Below are 25,730 nucleotides of genomic sequence, written 5' to 3'. Positions count from 1 at the left end.
ATCACCTGAAGAACTTGCTAGATGGGTTGAGGCTATCCCTCTTACTAAGAGCTTGGAATTCACCATTATTGGGCTAAAGACAGATGCAGAATATGAATTCTGTGTCAAGGCAATCAACAAAGTTGGCAGCAGTGTGCGTAGCCTCTATTCAGAGGCAGCTGCAGCAATGGACAGAACTGCAGAGCCATCATTTGATGTTGACACTGAGATGCGTAAAGTACTTGTGGTTAAGCATTGCACAGCATTTACTCTGAATATACCATTCAAGGGAAAACCTGTGCCGTCAGTAACATGGGTCAAGGAGGGGGTTGATCTTAAGGTTAGGGGAACCATTGAGTCAACAGAATCCAACACTTCATTGACCATTGAGAAGTCTACTAGAAATGATTCTGGAGAGTACAGTGTTACCATTGAATCACCTTTGGGAACAGCAACACTGCCTATGACTGTGAAGGTGCTTGACTCTCCTGGACCCCCTGTTAATGTTAAAGTATCAGCTGTGACCAGAGATTCAGCAACCCTTACTTGGGAAGCCCCAGAGAATGACGGTGGTGATGCAGTGAAGGCCTACCATGTTGAAAAACGTGAAGCCAGTAAGAAGGCTTGGGTGTCAGTCACTAGTAACTGTCACGCACTTTCTTACAAAGTGGAAGACTTGCAGGAGGGCGCCATGTATTACTTCAGAGTCATTGGAGAAAATGAATATGGGCAGGGTGTCCCCCAGGAGGCCAAGGCTGGAACAAAAATCACAGGTAATTTATGAAATAGCGTTTTTTAGATGTTGTAGCCTAAACATTCATTTCACACAACCTCTATCCCTTGAAAAATGTTAACTGTTTAACTGTATATGTCTTTTACAGAGGTACCAAGTCCACCCATGAAACTTGGAGTGGTAAATGTTACAAAGGAAAATGTCACAATTGCTTGGACAAGACCAGAATATGATGGTGGCAGCAGAGTCACTAGTTATCTTATTGATGCCCTGGAGAAGGGACAGACCAAGTGGGTAAAGTGTGCCACAGTGAAGACCATGACCCATACCATTAAGAGCCTGAGGGAGTGTGCTGAGTACTTTTTCAGAGTCCGTGCGGAGAACCATGCCGGTCTCAGTGAACCAAAGGAGATGATTGTACCCGTAATTGTCAAGGAAATACAAGGTATTATCTCTACCTTCACTACCAGTTCTCAATTACTGTTTGTATCTTTATCTTTAACAATGTTCAGAGTAAACAGAGTGTTCAGCAAAATAAATGTATATTTTGTATAATACACAATGAAATAGGAATTGTAAAATACATCATTTCTAAGTGGTAAAATTACATTGTTTCATTCTTTGAAAATGTATGGAATCTGTGGATCATGCAATTTGATTCACGCACTGATTTTGAGTTGACATAACATTTTTCTCTCCTCTCGTTTTTCAACAGAGGCCCCTGAGTTTGACCTGAAGAACTATCCCAAGAACACAGTTTATGTAAAAGCAGGAGCAGATTTGACCTTTGAGATTCCTCTCACTGGTAGGCCCATGCCAAAGGTGACCATTTCCAAGAACAATGTTGTCATCAAGGGATCCAAGAGGTTGCTGGCAGAAGTTACTCCAGACAGTTTAGTCATCACCTTAACTGAAAGCGTTTCAAATGATGCTGGCAAATATGAAGTAACTGCCTCAAATGCCGGAGGCACCACCAAGATCTTCATTATCTTTGTTGTGCTGGACAAACCTGGGCCTCCTATTGGGCCAGTTGAGGTCGGAGAGGTTGGTGAGACCACAGTATGCCTGAAATGGGCTCCTCCAGAGTATGATGGCGGCAGTCCTGTCACCCACTATATTGTACTCAAGCGGGAAACTAGCACGCCTGCCTGGGCAGAAGTGTCAACCAGCATTGCCAGAAGTGCGATCAAGGTGGCTAAGCTGACTAAGGGAGAGGAATATCAGTTCAGAATCAAGGCTGTGAATCGCAGCGGTGTCAGTGACCATATCGACAGCAAGCCAGTCATGATCAAACTTCCATACAGTAAGTCAATATACCTAAACTAAAGATGGCAATAGTTAACGCAAAATCAATATTTTTCCAGTTTCATTGATTACAAACTAATATGTGTGACAGAAAAAGATATTGTTATGAATATTTGTATTGTCTTATAAATCTGTTTGGACACTAATGAGAATTCTGCCTATCACAGCTATCCCCGGACCCCCATCCACACCATGGTTCGGCTTTGTATCAAGGGAGAGTCTGACAGTTTGCTGGAATGAGCCAGTCAATGATGGTGGAAACCCCGTCTTTGGATATCATCTCCAGATGAAAGAGAGAAGCAGCATCCTCTGGCAGAAGGTTAATAAGACAGCAATCTCTGGAAACCAGTGGCGAGTCGCCAACATCTGCCCCGGCCTTATCTATGAGTTTAAGGTAGCAGCTGAAAATGCTGCAGGTATTGGAAAGTTGAGCAAGACCTCTGAAGAAGTGCTCGCTATTGATGCCTGTGGTAAGTGTTTTAATTACATCTAATAACGCTAGAGGTAACACTTATGATCCATGTTTCTTAAAAATTGCTTCTCTCAATTTTATTTCAGAGCCCCCGGCGAATGTCCGTATCACAGAGGTCACCAAGAACTCAGCCAGCCTAGCATGGCAGAGGCCACCATATGACGGCGGCAGCAAGATTACTGGCTACAGTGTGGAGAGGAGGGATGCTCCAAATGGAAGATGGGTGAAGGCCAACTTCACAAACATCATTGAGATGGGCTTCACAGTTTCTGGACTTAACCAGGACGAGTCTTATGAGTTCAGAGTATATGCCAAGAATGCTATTGGGTCTGTCAGCAACCCATCTCTCATTGCCGGCCCGGTCACGTGCGTTGACGCATGTGGTGCCCCAGCTATCGATCTTCCTCCTGAGTATCTGGATGTGGTTCAGTACAAGGCTGGAGTTTCAGTTAAGCTAACAGTTGGAATCATTGCCAAACCTCTGCCAACAATTGAGTGGCTCAAGGATGGAAAGGAGTTGGTAGCAACGTCTACAATATCTGTTGAAAGCACAACTGACTCTTCTGCTGTTCTGATCAAAGATGCAGCTCGCCTTCATACGGGCTCATATGAGATCAAGATCAGGAATGTTCTTGGTTCAGCATCAGCAACAATTAGGATTGAAATCCTAGGTATGTAGAAATTTCGCCTCAACATTTCATATTTCTAAATCCCAGAAGTCCTAATAAATCTGAACCATCCCCTTTCCTTTGTCCTACTTCCCTTTAGATAAACCTGGACCTCCAGCTGGCATCATTACCTACAACTCCATCACAGCAGACAGAATCGTCTTCAGCTGGGAGCCTGTACCGACGTCAGACCTGGGGGGTTCCAAGGTGACACACTACATTGTTGAGAGGCGTGAAACCAGCCGGGTGGTCTGGTCAACAGTTTCCGAACAACATGAGAAGACACACATTGTAGTGGGCCAGCTTTTACGTGGAAATGAGTATGTGTTCAGAGTAAAGGGTGTCAACAAGTATGGAGTCGGAGAGCCACTGGAGTCGGAGCCTGTCATCGCTAAGAATGCCTTTGGTACGTTTGAACTGTGAAGTACTGCAAATATATTTGTCACTATGAATACGTTTTCATTTAAAAATGTAGCTTCTAAAGACTAATTCTTACGGTTTGATGTTTTTACTTTCTTAACATATATGTTAATTGTCTGTAGTAACACCTGGGCAGCCACATACTCCTGACGTGACCGCCATCACCAAGTCCACAATGGTGGTAGAATGGGCCAAACCAGGAGTAGACGGAGGCAGCACCGTGACAGGATACTACCTAGAGAGACGAGACAAGAAGAGCTTACGCTGGATCAAAATTTATAAAGACCCAGTCACTGACGTCAAACAGACTGTCTACCATCTTAAAGAAGGCAATGAGTACCAGTACCGCGTCTGTGCCATTAACAAGGCAGGAGAGGGACCATTCTCTGACGCGTGTGACTACTTCAAGGCTGCAGACCCAGTTGGTAGGTGGTCTACCATTCACACATGTATTCCAACAAATCTTAATAAATGCACTACTTTTTACATTACATACTTTTACCCACAGATCCACCAGATGAGCCCTGCAAGCTGAAGGTGGTGGACTCCACCAAGACATCCATCACCTTGGGCTGGTCCAAGCCAGAATGGGATGGCGGCAGTGAGGTGACCAGCTACATGGTGGAGAAGCTTGTTGAAGGAGAGCAAGAATGGGCAATGATAACTATCAAAGGAGAGGTCAAGACAACAGAGTATACTGTTCATGACTTGAAACCTGATGTCAACTACTTCTTCAAAGTCTCTGCCATCAACTGTGCTGGCCGTGGAGAAGCGCTGGAGATGACTGAGCCCGTGCAGGCTAAGGATATTCTTGGTAAATAATCACAAATATAAAGTCTTATTGTTTTCAGGTTTTTAACAATTATGAAAAGTTGTTTCTCTGTCACAGTCCGTGTTTGACATCAAATATTTTCTTTGATGTTTACAGAGGAGGCCCAGATTGATAAAGATGTGGCAATGAGAACTCATTACGTTTTGAAGGCTGGCAAAGACGTGGAGCTGTCTGTACCTCTGAAGGGCAGACCTGCTCCAACAGCTTCCTGGAGCATGGGAGACGAATGCATTGATCGCAATCCCAAATATGAATTCCACCACTCAGACACCACTACTGTCCTCGTTATGCGTGAAGTGACCAGGCTTGATACTGGAAAGTACACAGTAAAGATAGAAAATGGTGTGGGACAGCCAAAGACCCTGACCCTGTCTGTGAAGGTCCAGGATACTCCATCTCAGTGCAAGAATCTGGTACTGAAGGATGTGACTCGAGGAAAGGTCACTCTTTGCTGGGAGCCTCCACTTCTTGATGGTGGTGCCGAGGTCACAAACTACATTGTTGAGAAGAGGGACTCCTCCAAGAGATCCTACTCTGCAGTAACAAGCAAATGCACAGACACAACATATGCCATCCAAGATCTCTCAGAGAAGACCTCCTTCTTCTTCCGTGTATTAGCAGAAAATGAGAATGGTGTGGGTGATCCATGTGAAAGTCTTGAGCCTGTGAAGGCTACAGAGACCCCAGGACCAGTCAAGGAGGTTTCTATGAAGGATTCATCCAAGACTTCTGTCACCTTGCAGTGGCTGAAGCCTGATTATGACGGTGGCAGCATCATTTCTGACTACGTCATTGAGAAGAAGCTCAAGGGTGAGGAATGGTCATTGGGAGGAACCAGCAGACAGTGCGAATTTGAAGTTAAGAAACTCAAGGAGCACTCAGACACGTTCTTCAGAGTCGCTGCCAGGAATGAAAAAGGACAGGGTGACTTTGTTGAAGTTGGGCCTATCAAGGTCATTGATTACATCATCACACCTGAGGCAAGCCTTGCAGAGTACCCTAGTGGCTGCATAAAAGTTCGCCTGGGTCACAATGTGCACATCGAGCTGCCATACAAAGGTAAACCCAAACCCTCTGTTCTGTGGCTGAAGGACAACCTGCCTCTGAAGGAGAGTGATCAAGTGCGCTTCAAGAAGACAGAAAACAAAGCCACTTTGATGATTAAGAATGTGAAGAAGGAGAATGAGGGTAAATACACCTTGACTCTTGACAATAAGATCAACAGGAGATCCTTCCATATCCATGTCGTCACACTTGGACCACCATCAAAGCCTATTGGACCCATCCTCCTGGATGAAGTAAGAGCTGAGAGCATCATAATCTCCTGGGAGGAACCTAACGATGATGGTGGTGGAGACATTACCTGCTATACTGTGGAGAAGCGTGACACCTCCAGGTCTGACTGGAAGATGGCCTGCTCGAGCGTGCAGGGTACCCAGTTTAAGATCCCCAACCTTATTAAAGGTGTCCAATACCAGTTCAGGGTGTGTGCTGAAAACAGATATGGTGTCAGTGAGAGTCTGGTCTCGCAGATGGTCATTGCCAAGCACCAGTTCAGGCCACCGGGCCCACCAGGCAAGCCTGTCGTGTATAATGTCACAAATGATGGCATGACCATCCAGTGGGAGCAGCCAATCTATGACGGGGGCACCCCCATCCAGGGCTATCATGTGGAGAAGAAGGAAAAGAATAGCATCATGTGGCAAAAGGTGAACACTATGGTGATCAAAGAAACAGACTACAGGATCTTGGGTCTCATTGAAGGCCTCGAGTACTCCTTCAGAGTTTATGCTCAGAATGATGCTGGCTTAAGTCGACTGAGTGATGAGAGCAAGTCAACCATGGCTGTCAGTCCTGTTGGTAAGTGCTGATTTCATTATCCTGTTTCAGCCATATTTAAAAACATGTTACTTACATTTAGAAACATGACATTTGCTCTGACAGTTACCACTAAAATAAAAAAATAAAAGGCAATTAAACAGAGTAATGAACCATGAATGTGTTAAACCTTTCAGATCCTCCTGGCCAACCTGACTACACTGATGTGACCAGTGACTCAGTGTCACTGAAATGGGATGCTCCTAAACGTGATGGAGGTAGCAAGATTACTAGCTACAGTATAGAGAAGCGTCAAGGACACGGGCGCTGGTTCAAGGCCAACCTGACTGACGTACATGACTGCGAGCACACTGTGACAGGGCTGGCAACAAATGAGCGATATGAGTTCAGAGTGATTGCTAGAAACTCTATTGGCGTAGTCAGTCCTCCCTCCAACTCCTCAGGCTTGATTGTAGTGAGGAGTGAAAACGGTGAGTGATGATCGAATTAAACACTGATAATCCAAAATCTGTGTTTATGAGCACTGCATGTTATTGCCTTAGCTAAGGTAGACACTGTGCACTAATGCCCTCTCTCTTTCTCTAACCCAGCTTGTCCAAATATCGAGTTTGGCCCGGAGTACTTCGAGGGTCTGACAGTGAAGGCAGGAGACAACATCAGGTTGAAAGTTACAATCACAGGGCGCCCCGCTCCTAAGATTGTCTGGTGCAGAGACGGTGTCGAGATCACCAAAAAGATGATGGACATTGTCAATGTAGCTGGATCCAGCACCTTGTTTGTAAGGGACGCTGATCGCACACACTCTGGCCTCTACTCTGTAGAAGCTACCAATGGATCTGGAAACAAAAAGGAGAACATCGTTGTTCAAGTCCAAGGTATGCTATGTTCTTTATTTTTGTATTTATTTTCTAGAGCTGCTGTTTTCCGATCTGTATTTATATACAGAGTATGTGTATGTATACATGGTTCATGGTCTAACTGATATTTCACACTCCTATGTTACTGTAGATACTCCTGGGGAGCCAGTGGGACCAATAACATTCAGCAACATCTCAGAGGGAAAGTGCACCCTCTCTTGGAACCCACCAGAGAAAGATGGCTGCTCTGAAATTTCAAACTACGTTGTTGAGAAGCGCGAGACCGCCAAGATCTCCTGGGCCTTGGTGTCTGATGAATGTACGGAGTGCACTTTCAATGCAACCAAGCTCATCAAGACCAATGAATATCAGTTCAGGGTCTCTGCTGCAAACAAGTTTGGAGTTGGCAGGCCTTTGGAATCCAGCCCCGTCATTGCACAGCTGCAATACAGTAAGTTGGAGAAAGGAAAAGCTATTTCTAATGACAGGATATCCTGCAGAATTTTTTGTTGTGCAAAATACTTTATATGTTGAGTAAATACACACAGTTTACTGATCTAATGAAACTGTTTCCCTCAGCCACTCCTGATGCTCCAGGGACTCCTGATGCCACTGAGGTTACAGGAGAAAGCATCACTCTGTCCTGGGCTCCTCCAACATCTGATGGAGGAAACCCTATTCAGTACTACATCTTGGAGAAACGAGAAAAGAAAACAGTCAAATTCTACAAAGTTATCACCAAGAAGCCAATTATTGAATGTGCTCACAAGGTGCCCCACCTCACAGAGGATATGGAATATGAGTTCCGTGTCGTGGCAGTGAACGATGCTGGTGTGGGAGCTCCTAGCAACATCTCTATGCCTATCAAGGCTGCAGAGCCAAAAGACATTCCTTGTGCTCCATCTGTGATCTGTGTGTCAGACTCCACCAACACCTCCATCAGCCTGGAATGGACAAGGCCTGCAGATGATGGAGGCACGGAGGTCATGGGTTACATTATTGAGATGGCTAAGGGAGCTGAGGAAGAATGGAAGAGGGTAAATGAGGAGTTGGTGCCAGAAACACATCATGTTGTGACTGGTCTGCAGACAGGAGTTGAGTACAGGTTCCGTGTTGCAGCTGTCAATCACGTCGGCAGAGGTGAAGACAGGGAGCTTCCAGAGGCTGCTCAAGCTGTAGACAGGCTAACACCACCACAGGTGGATATTGATGCCACCTTCAAGCAGACACACGTCATGAAGGCTGGAGGTTCAGTGTGCCTGGGCGTCCACTTCAGAGGAAAGCCTACTCCAACTGCCACCTGGGTCAAAGAAGAAGGAGAGCTGGGTGTCATGTCTGAGATCACAACTGCAGAAGGGTACAGTTCTCTAAATATTGAAAACTGCTCCAGAAACGATACGGGCAAATACACTGTTAACCTGGAGAATGCCAGCGGCAGCAAGGCTCTTACATTCACTGTGAAGGTAATGGACACTCCTGGAGCTCCACAGTCTGTGGCCTTCAAAGAGGTGACAAGAGGCTCAGTCACACTCGTCTGGGAAGCTCCTCTTAACGACGGCGGAGCACGTATCCATCACTACATAGTTGAGAGGCGTGAGGCCAGCCGTCGCACTTGGCAGCAGTGTGGAGGAAAATGCACACAGTTCATCCTGAAGTTCCAGGACCTGCTGGAGGGGGTGCCATACTTTTTCAGAGTCTCAGCCGAAAACCAGCATGGTGTTGGTGAGGCCTTTGAGTTCACTGAGCCTGTCATTGCCACCGCAGAGCCTGCAACTCCAAAGAGAATGGACATCCTGGACACCACAGACAACTCAGTGTTACTTGGCTGGCTTAAACCAGAGCATGATGGAGGTAGCCGCATTCAGGGCTACCTCATCGAGGCTAAGCCAAAGGGTACAGACAAATGGGTAGTGGTTGGAACCACCAAGAATCTCACCTACATGGTTGAAAAGCTTAACAAGGGTGACGAGTATGACTTCCGTGTGAAGGCAAAGAATGAGGCTGGCAACAGCCTCCCCAGGGAAACTCTTACTGCTGCGCTGGTCAAAGAGCCACATATTGAACCTGTTGCTGACCTCAGCGAGATCACCAACCAACTCATCACATGCAGGTCTGGCAAAACCTTTACCATTGACGTCCCCATCATTGGTAGACCCACTCCTAAAGTCAGCTGGAGGCTGGAAGAGATGAAGCTGAAGAACTCAGACAGAGTCTCGATCATGGTAGCCAAGGACAGAACTAGCATCTCAGTAAAAGACTCCATGAGAGGAGATGGTGGTAAATACTACCTGACCCTGGAGAACGCAGCTGGTACCAGAACCTTTACTGTTGAGGTTAATGTTATAGGCAGACCTAGTCCACCAACTGGACCCATTGAAATTTCATCAATCACCTCTGAGTCCTGCATCGTAAACTGGGAAGCACCAGAGGATGATGGTGGCACTGACATCACCAACTACATTGTGGAGAAGCGTGAGTCTGGCTCCACTGCCTGGCAGCTGATCAACTCAAGCATAAAGAGAACATCTCTCCACGTCAGTCACCTTACCAAGTACATGCAGTACACATTCAGAGTCTCTGCTGAGAATAGATTTGGTGTCAGCAAATCGACTGAGTCTGAGACCATTGTCGCAGAGCATCCTTTCAGTAAGTACTACTTTGAGTTTTTAAATAATTTACATTGATAAGATTATTCATAGGATTGTTTCTGTGTTCACTTAAGCCTTCTTTACTGAACAACTAAATGTTTGTTTTTTCACAGCACCTCCTGGCCCTCCAACAAGACCAACAATCTTCAGTGTCTGTGCTAACTCCATGACCATGAAATGGGAGGAACCATACAATGATGGTGGAAGCAAGGTTACAGGTTACTGGATCGAGAAGAAGGAAAGGAATAATATCTTGTGGGTGAGGGAGAACAAAATCCCTTGCTTTGAGTGTTACTGCAAGATAGAAGCTCTGGTAGAAGGCCTGGAGTACCAGTTCAGAGTGTATGCCATGAACAGTGCTGGGCTCAGTAAAGCCAGTGAGGCCTCTAAGGGAGCAGTAGCCCAAAACCCTGTTGGTGAGTTTTCACACAGTTAAGCATCCCAGAGTCTTTTTTACCTAACACTGTTACTGAAACGTGTCTGATACATTTCTTTCAACTGTGTTTTAGATCCTCCAAGTAAGCCAGAGGTCACAAACGTTACCAGAACAACCGTCTCTCTCAAATGGTCGTCTCCACTGAATGACGGTGGCAGTCCCATTGTGGGCTACATTATCGAGCGTAAGCCTTACACTCTGACCGGTGAAGGCCGCTGGCTGAAGTGTAACTACACCAATGTGACGGACACTTTCTTCACTGTCACTGCTCTGGGAGAGGGAGAGCCCTATGAGTTCAGAGTCATTGCCAAGAATGCCAACCAGGTCTTCAGCAGGCCATCTGAGTCCACTGGGTCTGTGCAATGCAAGACAGACTTTGGTAAGATTTGCATCAGTGGTAAAATAAGACCTTCACTTTTACACTTCTGAGTTCAGTAGTTCTTATTGGGAATCATGAAATCGTAGTGTTTCTTCTTCTCAGTGTTAGTGAGACGTTTAAGGCTTGAGCAGTTACAGTTAATTCAGCATGCAAACATTGTAGTACCAGCAAATATCTAGCTTCTGTATTCATTTTTTAATATCCATGTCTATCCACAGAGCCTCCCAAAGCTCAGCTAGACAGCAAACTCTTGTCCGAAACTGTGATGGTAAGAGCCGGTTCCGACCTGGTTCTGGACGCTGCAGTTGGAGGCAGACCTGACCCTAAAGCTTCCTGGTCCAAGGGCACCAGGGACCTGGAGTTGTGTGAAAAGTATCACCTGCAGTACACTGCCAGCAAGGCCATGGCTATCATCAAGTTCTGTGACAGAGACGACACTGGAAAGTATATCCTCACAGTAAGGAATGTAAGTGGAACCAAGACAGCTGAGGTCAACGTCAAAGTGCTCGGTAAGTGAGATTGTTTCTAGTGTACAAAATGCTTCATGCATTGTGGATCAAAGTAATATTATTAACTTGTCATTAGTATTCAAAATAATTTACACAATGCATGTATGTGTTTTCAGACACCCCTGGAGTTTGTGAAGGAAGTATTGAGATCAGCAAAATCACAGAGGAGTCATGCACTCTGAGCTGGAAGCCTCCCCTCGAGGACGGGGGCGATGATATCTCCCACTATATTGTGGAGAGGCGTGACACCAACAGACTGAATTGGGTCATCATGCACGCTGAGTGCAAACAGGTGACCTGCGGCATCACTGGGCTCTTCAAGAACACAGAATACCTGTTCAGAGTCCGAGGAGTCAACAAGTATGGAGCCGGAGTCCACCTCCAGTCCGAACCAATGGTTGCCAGAAATACTTTCAGTAAGTGCCAAAGTGATAATATCTAAAAAAGATGTGAAAAAAACAGGTTCTACTCTTTAATCTAAACAAGGACGGCAGTTTTATAAAAGCAACACGTATCTGGCATGTAGCACCCACATCAAACATCTGAAACATAAATACATTTCTGAAACCCTCTAAAGCTCAGCTTCCTTTTCTTTACTTCAGCTGTGCCGACTCCACCTGGTGCTCCAGAGATCCTTGTTTCAGGAAAGGACTTTGCAACAATCGAGTGGCTGAAGCCAGAGAGTGATGGTGGCAGCCCATTGATCCACTACCTGGTGGAGAGGCGTGAGAGAAAGAGTGCCCGGTGGGTGAAGGTGAACAGGGACGGAGCTTACCTAGACACCACACTGAAGGTCTGCAGTCTGACGGAGGGCAACATCTACCAGTTCAGAGTGACGGCCATTAACAAAGCAGGAGAGAGCGAAGCCAGCGAGGTTTCTCTGTATGTTGTCTGCAGAGTGCCAACATGTAAGTTTAGTTGATCAAGTCCAAGTTCCACATTTGTTTATAATGAAGATTGAACAGAGAATGTTAAATGTCTGTATCTTTTATTGAATAATGAATAGAGAAGCCGTCCTGATATAATAAGTCAGATACATTTATTCTCACTGACTCCTGTGTCCTTCTATACCAGGCACCCCCGCTCCCCCATCCATACCCCGTATCACTGACACCCATGCTGACAGCATCAGCCTGGCCTGGTCCCGCCCTGTGGAGGACGGAGGAGCTGATGTAATGGGATACATCCTGGAGATGCAGGAAGCTGGGGCAGAGGAATGGAGCAAGGCCCACGAAAAGACGCTACGTGGTTCAGAGCACACAGTGACCGGACTGTCTGCAGGCAAGAAGTACTGCTTTAGAGTGGCTGGCATCAACATTAACGGCACAGGAGACTTCAGTGAACCCAGTGCTGAGACTGAGCCCGTTGAGAGAATTGGTAAGCCATCTCTACGAGTATTACCAATAAAGCTTTTGATTTAGCATTTTAAGTACTCAAAATCAGCAGATCAACAAATCCTCACTTTATACGTAATAATGTGTATCAATTATTCCCTTCTCACACAGAAACCCCTGACTTTGAGCTCCATGATGACTTGAAAAAGACCATATGTCTGCGTGCTGGAGGCTCCCTCCGCATGTTTGTTAAAGTCAGCGGTCGTCCTGCTCCTGCCATCACATGGAGCAAACCAGGTGTAGACCTTAACAACAGAGGATTTATTGAGGTTACCAGTGCATCTACAACCCTCATCATTGACAAGGTCCATCGTTACGATGCTGGCAAGTACACGCTGGTGGCTGAGAACTCTGCTGGGAAGCAGGAGGTCAACATCCTGGTCAAGGTCTATGGTAAGTAGATTCAAATGTGATTTAAGTTTCAATATTATCACTTGCTTAAGGGATGGTAAACGTCAACAAAATGTACTTCTTTGTTAGATACTCCTGGACCAACCGGACCAATCAAGATCAAGGAGTTGACCAAGGAGTCTGCCACCATCTCTTGGGAAGCCCCGGCTGTGGATGGTGGTGCTCCTGTCAACAACTACATTATTGAAAGGAGAGAGGCATCCATGCGAGCCTACAAGACTGTCACCTCCAAGTGCAGCAAGACATCCTACAAGATTGACAACTTGATGGAGGGTATGCTGTACTACTTCAGGGTCCTTCCAGAAAACATCTATGGTATTGGTGAACCCTGCGAGACTCCAGATATCATCCTGGTCTGTGAGGTGCCTCTGCCGCCACACAAGCTGGAGGTGATTGATGTCACAAAGAGCACCGTCACCCTGGGCTGGGAGAAGCCCGAGCATGATGGTGGCAGCAGACTGACAGGCTACGTCATTGAAGCCTGCAAGTTTGGCACTGACAAGTGGATGAAGGTTGCAACATTGAAGACTACAGACCTTGAGCACACTATTGACAAGCTCAATGAGAGTGAGCAGTACCTGATCAGAATCAGGGCCATCAACAGCAGAGGTCCCAGCGAGCCCAAAGAGCTTCTCACAGCAGTCACAGTACAGGAGCAGAGAGGTAAAAGCCACACAACTTTGTCCAATGCAATCAAACAAACCATGCTTTTTCTTTTTAATCATGTAAATAAAACCAAACACTGTTTTCCCTTGGCTTATGCCTGAAAACATGGTTTTTAAAGAAATCATGAAGTTACTGTCCCAGAGTCCCCAAATTCAAGCATTCAGTAGTAACATTAATCATGACTTTACAGCTCAGTTCACAATCAATGTGTTGATGCCATTATTCATGTCTCTTCTTTTCTTTCTAGTTATGCCCGTGGTGGACTTCTCCAGTATTCCTCAGAAGGTTGTGAATGTCCTGGCTGGGAAGACTCTTGAGCTGGACCTGCCCATTATTGGCAGGCCTCCTCCAGTCTGCTCTTGGTACTTCAGTGATAACAAGATAAAAATCACTGACCGTGTCAAGGTCAAGAGCACCGGCAAGTTCTCCAAACTGACCATGTCTGACACCACTATCGATGACAGTGGTGACTACACTCTGGAAGTGAAGAATGCAGTGGGTCTTATCAGCGAGGTCATCAAGGTCATCATCCTTTGTAAGAGACCATCCCTTACCTGTTTAATCATGTTTTTCTGGTGCTGTTTAAGAGCAGCTTTCAATCATTATGACAACTCATTTCAAATATAAGTTCACATAAAAGATAATTACCAAATATTAAGTTCAAATGTACCTACAGTTCATGGATAACACTAACTCTATAAATCCCCTTTTACCAGCTAAACCCGATGAACCATACGGACCCATCAGGTTTGATGAAGTTGATGCTACCACTGTCACCTGCAGCTGGGATCCTCCAGTCAGAGATGGTGGAGCTCCCATCAGTGGCTACGTGGTGGAGCAGCGTGATGCTCACAGACCAGGCTGGGTGCCTGTTTGCGAGTCTGTGAGCCGACCGACATTCAAGTTTGAGAACCTGATTGAGGGAGACGAATACGTCTTCCGCGCAGCCGCCATTAATCGCTATGGCACCGGAGAGTACCTGCAGTCTGAGATTGTTACCTGCAAGAGCCTGAAGAGTAAGAGTTTGGGATTTTTACCTGTAACACAGTTAATTGTCATTTCTAAATACACTGTGTTGAGTCAACCATGATAAGGTAACATATCTCCCTTATCCTACAGACGTGCCTGGACCTCCTGGCCGCCCAACCGTCTTTGATGTTTCCCGCGATGGAATGACTGTGGCCTGGAACCCACCAGAGGAAGATGGTGGTCTTGAGGTGTCTGGATACATTATTGAGCGCAAAGAAGTCCGATCGGACAGATGGATACGGGCCAACAAGAACCCCATCACCATGACCAGATATAGATCAACAGAGCTGATTGAGGGCCTGGAATACGAACACAGAATCACCGCCCTCAATGCCAGAGGTCCGAGCAAGCCAAGTCTGCTTTCTAAACCAGCAGTGGCAACAGATCCCATTGGTAAGACAACTGTCTGAAAAATCTGTATCTTACTTACAGGTACAAGGTCCTGTAAGTAAAATCCTTGTTACAGTGAGGGGATTTAAATTCTTCAAAGAGCAAGAACAGAATCATTATTTATAATTAAGCAACAGCTAAAATGATCACATGCCTCTCTTTCCTGCTCAGATCCACCTGGCTGTCCTCAAAACCCAAGGATCACTGATACCACCAAGTCCTCTGTGTCGCTGGCTTGGAGTCCTCCCGATGAGGAAGGAGATGCAAGAGTTGACGGTTACCTGATTGAGATGCAGAAGGCGGGCACCATGGCCTGGATCAAGTGCAACACCACACCATCTCTGATCTGCGAGTACACACTGACGAGCATGCCACAAGGAGAGGAGTTCAAATTCCGTGTGATGGCCTGTAATGCCGGCGGCTCTGGAGAACCTGCTGAAGTGCCTGGAACTGTCACTGTGACAGAGATGCTTGGTAAGGACTCATATGTTAAACTAAACACAGCTGCATTAAGGCTGATTATATCAGTTAAAGCAACTGATGCAGGAAAATGACCTTGATGATTTTTATTCCCCTCCAGAATCCCCAGACTATGAATTGGAACTGAAATACAAAGATGTGTTCGTGGTTCGCCAAGGCGGAGTGGTAAGACTCTCAGTGCCAATCAAGGGTAAACCTCAACCAACCTGCAAGTGGTCCAAGGATGGCAGTGAAGTCTCTGCCATGGCCATGATTGCCTCCACTGAGGATGCTAGTGAGCTTGTGATCAAAGGAGCTGAGAGAGGTGACTCTGGATTGTACGATCTCCTGCTCGAGAACAGGGTGGGCAAGAAGAAGGCCCAAATAAAGGTCAAAGTCATTGGCCGCCCAAGTGCTCCAGAAGGACCAATGGTCTTTGAGGATATCCAGGCTAACTCTGTCAAGGTGTCCTGGAAGGTGCCTACAGATGACGGAGGCTCTGAGATCCTGGGTTATATCATAGAAAGACGTGAGGCAGCCAGAAATGCCTGGTACACTGTGGACTCGCGAGTAACTGATCCTCAGCTGGTTGTCAAGGGCCTGAAGGAGGGTACAGAGTACCACTTCAAGGTCACAGCTGAAAACTCCTTTGGAATCAGCTCCTCTCTGAAGTCTGAGCAGCCAGTGGTGCCCAAGACTCCTCTTTGTAAGTGTTTCTGTTGCTCAGTCTTCAGTCATTTCAGCCAGTATAAAGTATTTACTTCATCAATAAAAATCTAATCTGTGTTTTTCAAACCAGGTGTACCTGAGCCTTCAAGCACCGCACCAGAAATCATGGATGTGACAAAGAGCTCTGTAGCATTGGCTTGGTCTAGGCCAAAGGACGATGGTGGCTCTGCCATCACAGGGTACTTTGTTGAATACAAGCTGGTTTCTGCTGAGACATGGTCCCGGCACCAGACCAAGATCACCTCTACTATGTTTACTCTACCTGGACTCACCCCTGATTCAGACTACCAGTTCCGCATTGTTGCTGTCAATGACATTGGCGAGAGCGAGTCCGGTCCTTTGTCAGACCCTGTCACATGCAAGGATCCATTCGGTAAGTTTCCCCGCCTGATAAAACAGTTCAACTGAAATCCATCATATCCATGTAAGCGCTATGATTTATGGAATTTAAAGGAAATAGTACAATCTGATGTATCAACATTTCCGGACAAATCCAAGTGAAATCCAATCAATCAACTGAAAACTACTTTTCCTTCCCAGACAAACCAAGCCAGCCAGGCGAGATCGACACAGTGAGCGTATCAAAGAACCTCATCACCATCCGCTGGCAAGCTCCAGAGTGTGATGGTGGAAAGGAAGTTCTGGGCTACTGGGTGGAGTACAGAAAGTCTATAGAGAGCACATGGAAGAAGTCCAACAAACAGAGGCTGAAAGAAAAGGAGTTCACCATGCCCGGACTTGCTGAGGCCACAGAGTATGAGTTCAGAGTATTTGCTGAGAATGAGACAGGAATGAGTCGACCCCGTAGAACTGCAACATGTATCAAGACCAAACTGGGTGGTGAGTACTTTGAAATGTGCTGTTTTAGTCTAAAAAAAGGGGCATCACTACAGATACTTAATGTGTGCTTAATAAACCTCCTTTTTCTGCACATACAGTTGAAACTAAACCAAGCCTCAGAAAGGAAATGGATGAAGTAACTACCAAGCTTGGCCAGCCTGCTGTCATGAAGTGCCAGATTATTGGCAGACCTGTCCCAGAAATTAAGTGGTACCATGCTGGCAAGGAGGTTGTTGAGTCACGGAAGTATGAGATGAGTTCTGATGGCCGCAACCACTCCCTATCCATCATGACCGACCAACAGGAGGATGAGGGAGAGTATACCTGCAAGGCTATCAACGACGCCGGAGAGGCTGAGAGCACCGGCGTGCTGGTGCTGGAAGCTGCTTCATCCTTTCACCCTGACTACCCTCTGAAGGAAACCTACTTTGCTGGCCTGGGAACTACTCTGCGCATCCATGCCGTCTACATCGGCCGTCCTGAGCCAAAGATCATGTGGCTTCATGGATCAAAGACCTTAGAAAGTACCGAGGATATCAGCATTGAGACCACGGAGCACTATACACACCTGGTCATCAAGAACGTGCAGCGCAGAGTCCATGGAGGAAAATACAGGATCAGACTACACAACCACTTTGGCAGGGCCGACGCTGCATTCAATGTTGAAATTTATGGTATGGTCATCTTATCCTAGTTTCTGTGATGGGTGCAACAAAGCGGGCTTTTTAAGAATGCCATTGATTTATACTTAATATCTGGTTATTTGTTTCCAGACAAACCGGACATACCTCAGGGTCCCATCATGCTAGATGCCCTCCTGAAGAACTCTGTCATCATCAGCTGGAAGCCTCCTAAAGATGACGGCGGCTGCATGGTCACCAACTACATTGTTGAGAAGCGAGAGGACAAAGAGGGCACTGAATGGGAACTGGTGTCATCATCCATCAATGGCATATCATGCCGTGTGCCCAACCTCGTCGACAGTGCTGGATACTTCTTCCGTGTATATGCCCAGAATCGCTATGGCAACAGTGAACCCCTGGAACTCACTTCCCCCATACTCATCAAGAGCCAGCTGGGTAGGTTTCATGTGTATTCATCAGTGTATGTCCTGCAATATTAGCCACATGGTTACTGGGTAAAGTTACTGACGATCATTATTTCACTCCCGTCCACAGAGAAACCGTCACCACCTGTTTCTCCAGTTGTTTCTGGAATCACCAAAGACTCATGCGTAGTTTCCTGGAAGCCACCACTCAGTGATGGCGGCTCAAAGATTAAGGGCTACTGCCTGGAGAAGAAGTTCAAGAAAGACAAGAAGGAATGGAGCGATTGGGCCCCGGTGACAACAGATGAGATCAAGCAGACCGTGTTCTCTGTGAAGCGTCTCACTGAGGGGGCTGAGTGCATCTTCCGTGTGAAGTGCGAGAACCTCGGAGGTGAAAGCGCCTACAGTGAGGAAACTGCTCCCATCGTTCCGGCTACAGCCGTAGAGATTCGTGCTCCCGCCTTTAAGGAAGAGCTGAGGAACATGAGTGTCAAGTACAAGAGCAACGCTACGCTTGTCTGCAAGATCACAGGACAGCCCAAGCCTGTGATTAAATGGTTCAGACGAGGAAAGGAGGTCTACTCTGACGGAAAGAAGATTAAGATTCAGGAGTTTAAGGGAGGTTACCACCAGCTGGTCATCACCGAGGCTGATGAGGAAGACTCCACTGTGTACCAGATAAGGGCCACCAACCAGGGCGGCTCTATCTGTGCCACAATCTCTCTGGATGTTGAAAGTAAGCTTACAGTTTCTCCAATAGGACCCCTGTTATCTTATATATTCACCTCATGTTAACATATTGAACCAGTTTTTTGTATTAAAATGAGACATAACATTTTACTCCTTTTCATTTTAGTTCCTGCCAAGATCAATCTTCCAAAGAACCTGAAAGACAAGGAAGCCATCCCTGCCCTCCGTGGGGAAGTGGTCAATATCAAGATTCCTTTCGGTGGCAAACCAGATCCTGTCATCACATGGCAAAAGGGACAAGATCTTATTGACAGCAATGGTCACTACCAGGTTATTGTCACCAGATCATTCACATCTTTGGTGTTCCCCAATGGAGTGGAGAAGAAGGATGCTGGGTTCTACATTGTCTGTGCCAAGAACAGATTTGGTATTGATCAGCAGACCGTTGAACTGGATGTGGCTGACGTGCCTGATCCTCCACGTGGTATCAAGGCCAGCGACATCTCTAGAGATTCCGTTACACTGAACTGGGTAGCCCCAGCAAACGATGGTGGTAGCAGGGTCATCAACTACGTCATTGAGAAGTGCCCAACAACTGCTGAGAGGTGGCAGCGTGTCGCTCAGTCCCGTGACACCCACTACACTGTTATCAATCTGTTTGGTGGAACCAGCTATCAGTTTAGAGTCATTGCTGAGAATAAGTTTGGACAGAGTGCTCCATCCGAGACCACTGGACCGGTCATGACTAAGGAGGATAAATCTAGAGTTCTGCTCTATGATAGGGAGGTTGATGATAGTGGACGTGTGCCCAGGGGCAAGGCTCCACACTCCGAATCCAAGAATCTGCACAACAAGTATGCCATTGCAGAGGAACTGAGCAGAGGTCAGTTTGGTATCGTCCACCGCTGTGTGAGCACCAGCTCAGAGAAGACCTACATGGCTAAATTTGTCAAAGTAAGAGGTGCTGATCAAGCAATAGTCAAGAAGGAGATTGCAACACTGAATCTGGCCAAACACACCAACTTCCTCCTCCTCCACGAGTCCTTCGACAGCCCAGAGGAGTTGGTGATGATCTATGACTTCATCTCTGGTGCCGACATCTTTGAGCGCCTCAGCACAGCCGAGTTTGAGCTTAATGAACGTGAGATCGTGAACTACATCAGTCAGGTCTGCTCAGCTCTGGAATTCTTGCATGCCGAGAGCTACGGCCACTTTGACATTAGACCCGAGAACATCGTATACACGACCAGAGTAAGCTGTACTGTGAAGATTATTGAGTTGGGCCAGTCCAGACACCTAACCCCTGGAGATCAAATCAAGATCCAGTATACCACTGCAGAGTACGCTGCCCCTGAGATCCACCAGTGCGATATGGTGAGCAGTGTCACTGACATGTGGTCAGTTGGTGTCCTGGCCTATGTGCTCCTCAGTGGACTGAATCCTTTCATAGCTGAAACCAACCAACAGATGATCGACAACATCTCCAACGCAGCATACAGCTATGATGACGAGTCCTTCAAGCAAGTCAGTGTCGACGCATTAGACTTCACAGACCGCTTGATGACAAAGGACCGTAAACACCGTATGAATGCTACTGAAGCTCTGGCACATCCTTGGCTGACTAAACCTGCAGAGGAAATCAGCACCAGAGTAATCACAACTAGCAGGCATAAGAGATACTACCAGACAATGGTGAGGAAGGAGTGGAACACCGTCATCTCTGCAGCCCGTGTTGCCAGCGGCGGCTCCATCAGGTCTCAACGAGGAGTCTTTGTTGCCAAGGTGAAGATCGCGCCATTTGAAAACGGACCCGTAGCAGGCCAAATAAGCCATGCAGTGGCAAGCGAAGGCAACAGCGTGAAGTTCATCTGCAACATTGAAAACTACGATAGCACCACGGAGGTGACATGGTACTGTGGCGTCAGGCAGCTAGAGGCTGGTGACAAATATGAAATTGAATACGAGGATGGGCTGGCTGTAATTACCATCAACAAGGTCACCAGAGCAGACGATGGTACTTACAGATGCAAGATTGTGAATGAATATGGTGAGGACAGCGGCTATGCAGAGCTGTTTATCAATGGTGTTAGAGCATACCGAGACTTCTTCACCTCCCGTGTGGTCAAGAAAACAAAGCGCAGAGTCGACACAGCCAGGATGCTTCAGAAACCACCAGAGTTCACTCTTCCTCTGGTTAACCACACAGCCTACATTGGTGAGGATGTGCGCTTCGGTGTCACAATCACTGTTCACCCAGAGCCACGTGTCATCTGGCACAAGTCTGGACAGAAGCTTATCCCTGGATTTGATGACAAGAAATACACCTTCATCACTGACAAGGGCCTGTACCAGCTGATCATCCACCGCCTTGATGTTGAAGATGATGCCGAGTACAGTGTGGTTGCCCGTAACAGGTACGGTGATGACAGCTGCAAGGCTCGCCTGACTGTGGTTCCTCGACCTAAACCAGCTGATCTCACCTTGAGGCCCATGTTTAAACGCCTGCTTGCAAATGTTGAATGCAGAGAGGGCCAGAATGTGCGCTTTGAGATCAGAGTATCTGGTCATCCAACACTGAAGTGGGAGAAGGACGGCACACCTTTGGCCTTTGGACCATCGATCGAGGTTGTGCATGAAGGTCTGGATTACTTTATCCTTCACGTGAAAGACACTCTTCCTGAAGACTCTGGCGTGTACAGAGTAACTGCAACCAACTCTGCTGGATCAGCCAGTTGCCAGGCCACTCTCAAAGTCGAGCGTGTCACTCACGTAAAGAAAGAGTACGAGATGACTGAAAAGGAGAAGAAAGCGGTCGCTGGAAAGGAGCAACTTGAGAAAAAGGTCAGACTGTCTCAGATTATGACCGGCACTGTCATTACACCTCTACCACCTCTCGCAGTACAAGCTGTCAGAGAGGCAGCCACCATGTTCAAACCTGCTGTGACAACAAAGAAGGGTGAGAAGACTGAGGCCGAGATACAGAAAGAGAAAGAGGAAAGGAAGAAGCGGGCAGATGAGAAGAGGCTGCGTATGCCCTACGACGTCCCAACTCCCCGTGTGGTTAATCCATCGGCCCTCGAGGAGGACGTGGAAATAAAACATTTCCAGCCACTTTCTGACATGAAGTGGTATAAGAAGCTGCGGGATCAGTACGAGTTCCCTGAACCTATGGAGAAGATCAAGCAGAAGAGAATGAAGCGCATTCGCCTTTCACGGTGGGAGCAGTTCTACGAGGTGCCTATCAGGATTAAGGACCAGTACAAGCCCAAGTGGCGCATCTCATCCTTAACTCAGGATGATTTGGAGACTGTAAGACCTGCAAGGCATCGCACTCCTTCCCCTGAGATGGATGCCTATCACAGGATCAGGAGAAGGTCCCTGGGTGACCTGTCAGACGAGGAGCTCCTCCTGCCTGTAAATGAGTACCTGTCGATGAAGAGGACTGAAGAGGAAAGGCTTCGTCTGGAGGAAGAGCTGGAGCTTGGTTACTCTGCCTCTCCTCCTAGCCTCAGTCCAGTCCGATTCGAGCTGTCAGCCTTGCGCCCCTCATCTCCCAGAAGAGCCTACAGTGATGACGAAGAGGGAGAAGAAGTTCCCAGATACGACTGTTACCGAATTCCATCTAAATATGAGGCTGGCCCAAGTTTTGTTGACCTCCGTCAGCGACATGACAAAGCCACATACAAAGCTCCAGGGCAGAAGCAGAGAGTGTATGAAGAGAGAGAAGATCAAGAGCTCCTGCGCCCACACAAGACTGCACAGAGAATCTCCACCTATAAGAGCGAACTCAAACGCATCGACTTCGAGGAGAAGACCCGAACCACCAAAAAGGAGAAAACTGTGGCTGTTTCATATTCTGAGGAAGTCGAATCTGAGCACATTTCAGCTTTTACTACAGAATATGTTGTTAAACCGATCAAGAAGCCCCCGATGCCCGAGGCTGAAACAAGGTCTCCTATCCGCAAAGCTGTCAAGACCGACGTGACCCTCCCTAGAGTTGACTATGCATCTAGGTACGAGGAGAGGAAGCAGGCTTTGAGGTCGGAAAGAAGATCAGTGGAGAGAAAGGTTGAGGTGGTGAGACAGGCACCCTTCAGCTTAGATCACGCTCCACGTATCACCATCAGAATGCGTTCCCATCGCGTGCCTTATGGCTCAAGCACAAAGTTCACTCTGAATGTCCAGGCCAAGCCAGAGCCAGAGGTCAAGTGGTTCCACAACGGAAAAGAGATTCATAAGGGTAGCAAATACCACATGACAAACATGAGTGGGGTTCTGACCCTCCAGATCATCAACTGTGTCACCGAAGACTCTGGAACTTATCGTGTAGTCTGCACGAGTGCCAAAGGAGAGACCTCTGACTATGCCACATTGGACGTAGCAGGAGCTGAATATGCTGCCTACTCTTCCCTCCGTAAAGACGAGGAGCCTCCTTCCTCCCATCTCCCAGAGATGACCAGGACAGAGATGTATCACGTCTCATCCTCTAAAACAACGGTGAAGGAAACTAAAGTTTCAGTGACTGAGTCAACCACTGTTGTTGAGAAGCCAAGAGAGAAGCCCAGGGTTCCTGCCAAGTTCCTGACCAAGCCAAGGTCCCTGACTGTGGAGGAAGGAGACTCTGTTAGGTTTGACTGTGATGTGGAAGGCGAACCAACACCGTCCATCACCTGGCAGCACAAAGGAGCAGTCGTTTGTCCAACGGCCCGTCACCACATCATCAACTCCAGCTTTGAGATCTCTGCCGTGGAGATGTCAGATGAAGGCAGCTACAGTGCGCTGGTGGAAAACGCTGGAGGCAAACAAGAGGCTCATTTCACTCTGACCATCCACAAGTCAGAGTCCAGGGCCAAAGTAGATGTCTCTGCCAGAGTCGTCTCTCCAGAGGCCAAGTCCCCTCTAGCCATGTCCCCTGAACCAGTAAAAACTCCTCAAAGAGTCACTTCCCCAGAGCCAATCAAGTCACCTCAGAGAGTAAAATCTCCGGTCTCACCAAAATCCCCAACACCAAAATCCCCAACACCAAAGTCCCCTACTCCAAAGTCCCCAACACCAAAGTCCCCTACTCCATAGTCCCCAACACCAAAGTCCCCTACTCCATAGTCCCAAACACCAAAGTCCCATACTCCATCTGAGAAGGACTGAGTGACTTCTAGCATCAAAGTCCCTGCAGACTGTGGCAGAGACTTCAGCGGAGACTCTGCAGCCGTCAGCGGTGACATTTGGTCCGTGTAAAAAACAAAAAAACACAAAAAAAAGCTAATTTATATCTCCCCTTTTTACGTCACCCTTTTATTTAGTGAATTAGCTGCCATGATACTTGATACGATCTGGATTTCTGTTCTTGTAAATATTAACTATTTTTGTACCAAACTTGACATTAATTTATGCCAAACTAGACTCAAGTCTAAAGTTGTTATAAAATGTGCCATATTGGTCAACTATGACTTAGGATTTTTGAACCACTTTTCTGTGACATGTACATAATGTATATAGCCGAATTGAACGGTTATGGAAATGTATGCATTGTTATTTATGACAATAATATTAACTGAAACAAAAGAACAAATGTTTAAACAGGAGAAAGTTTCACCTAGAACGAATACCCTGTCAAACCAAGAAACTAAACTCTGTGCCTCAACGCTAAGTTGAAGTCTTTAAGATTGCCTCAACAGGTAGAGAGGCTCCCTGTTGATGTTATGAACCACGAACAGAAAGACAAAGTTATTGTTTGGAAGACACGTCTGTGCGTGTTATATTTCACTTTCCTCTGAGTTGAACCTTGAGTGTAAGACCCTGAGTGCTGTTTGCATAACCCTCATGTAAGCAGCATGAACTGGTCTTGTGCTCAGACTGACTGTGTCATACCACCATGATTTGATGACCAGCTGAGAGGGCGAGCGGCCTGCACTCTCAGCGTTTAGATCATTTGATTTAAGAGCGCTGCTTCTGGCACAGGACAGTCGGACTGGCTTTGAGAAACATCTCCTGGCAATAAAATAAGTCAAAGCCGGCTCTGCTGTTCAGGAGTAGCGCTGTCTCTTGGAGGATAGATAGCTAACGTGTTTGTGTGTGCGTGTGTGTGTGTGTGTGTTTATGTGTGTGTGTGTGTGTGTGTGTAGCTTTTAGTCATTCACCTTGTCAGTAGTCAGGGTCTTCTTCTTCTTCTTCAGTGAGTCCATCTTCTGTACGAAGTAAGAACAGCAGACGTGACCCTGCACTTTTATTTAATGAATTTGTTCATGTAGAACTTTAACTTGTCCTCCTTGAGTTTGATGCATTACTGATTTAATAAAGCATGATTTCAGCACTACACACTCTGCCTCTCCTCTTTAATGTGTCTATGTCTCAGGGTCCACGAGTCTTTATATTTATACCACTTTCTTCCATTACAGCGTTTCATGCAGTAAACTAAATTTATCTGACGGCTGTCATTACATCACTTTTCCAAAACCAATTTCACCTCAGATGAAAGAACTCAAGCGTCGGCTGAACATACTGAAGACATCGATGGGGAGAATGAAATCAATTCAAACTAAGATTCTTACTAAAGAATGTGGCTTTTGTATTTTGGTGCATAAAATTCAAAGTTATTCAAATACAAACCTTTGATTGTGTTGGGATTCGAAACAGGAAACAACGTAATGTGTGTTGTAGACAAACATACAATCCGAAATGAAGAATATGAAATGAGCCTTCAGTCTACGTGAAGTCTGGCGTCAGTGTGCCGGCTCGTCTTGGTGTTTCTTACTACAGTAGCTGAACCGGTCCGACATTAAAACAGAAGCAACCTGCAAACCATCTCAACTCAGGACACTTAAAACCACAGAGAGCTCATTGTTCTGGTTTTTCAAAGCTTGTTTTATAAAACAGGAGACTCTATTGGGTCCTTAATCCCATGTGACCTCTGACCCTGAGTGTAAGTTAAGTTTATTTCTACTTAAAGCCCCAAGGGAGTGCATTAACTAAAATACTTAACACTGCTTACCACTTCATC

The 25,730-nt window shown here is 46.6% G+C and overlaps 1 pseudogene; it reads left to right on the top strand.

Annotated features, from left to right (window-relative positions):
• Window positions 1-23,878, top strand: part of LOC117820290 — a 186,938-nt pseudogene extending 163,060 nt beyond the window's left edge.
• The last annotated feature ends 1,852 nt before the right edge of the window (window positions 23,879-25,730 follow it).

Source organism: Notolabrus celidotus, chromosome 10, assembly GCF_009762535.1.
Source record: "Notolabrus celidotus isolate fNotCel1 chromosome 10, fNotCel1.pri, whole genome shotgun sequence".
In the NCBI taxonomy this organism is placed as follows: Eukaryota; Metazoa; Chordata; class Actinopteri; order Labriformes; family Labridae; genus Notolabrus; species Notolabrus celidotus.
The sequence above is the reverse complement of the archived record's forward strand: the minus strand, read 5'-3'. Positions and strand labels throughout refer to the sequence as shown.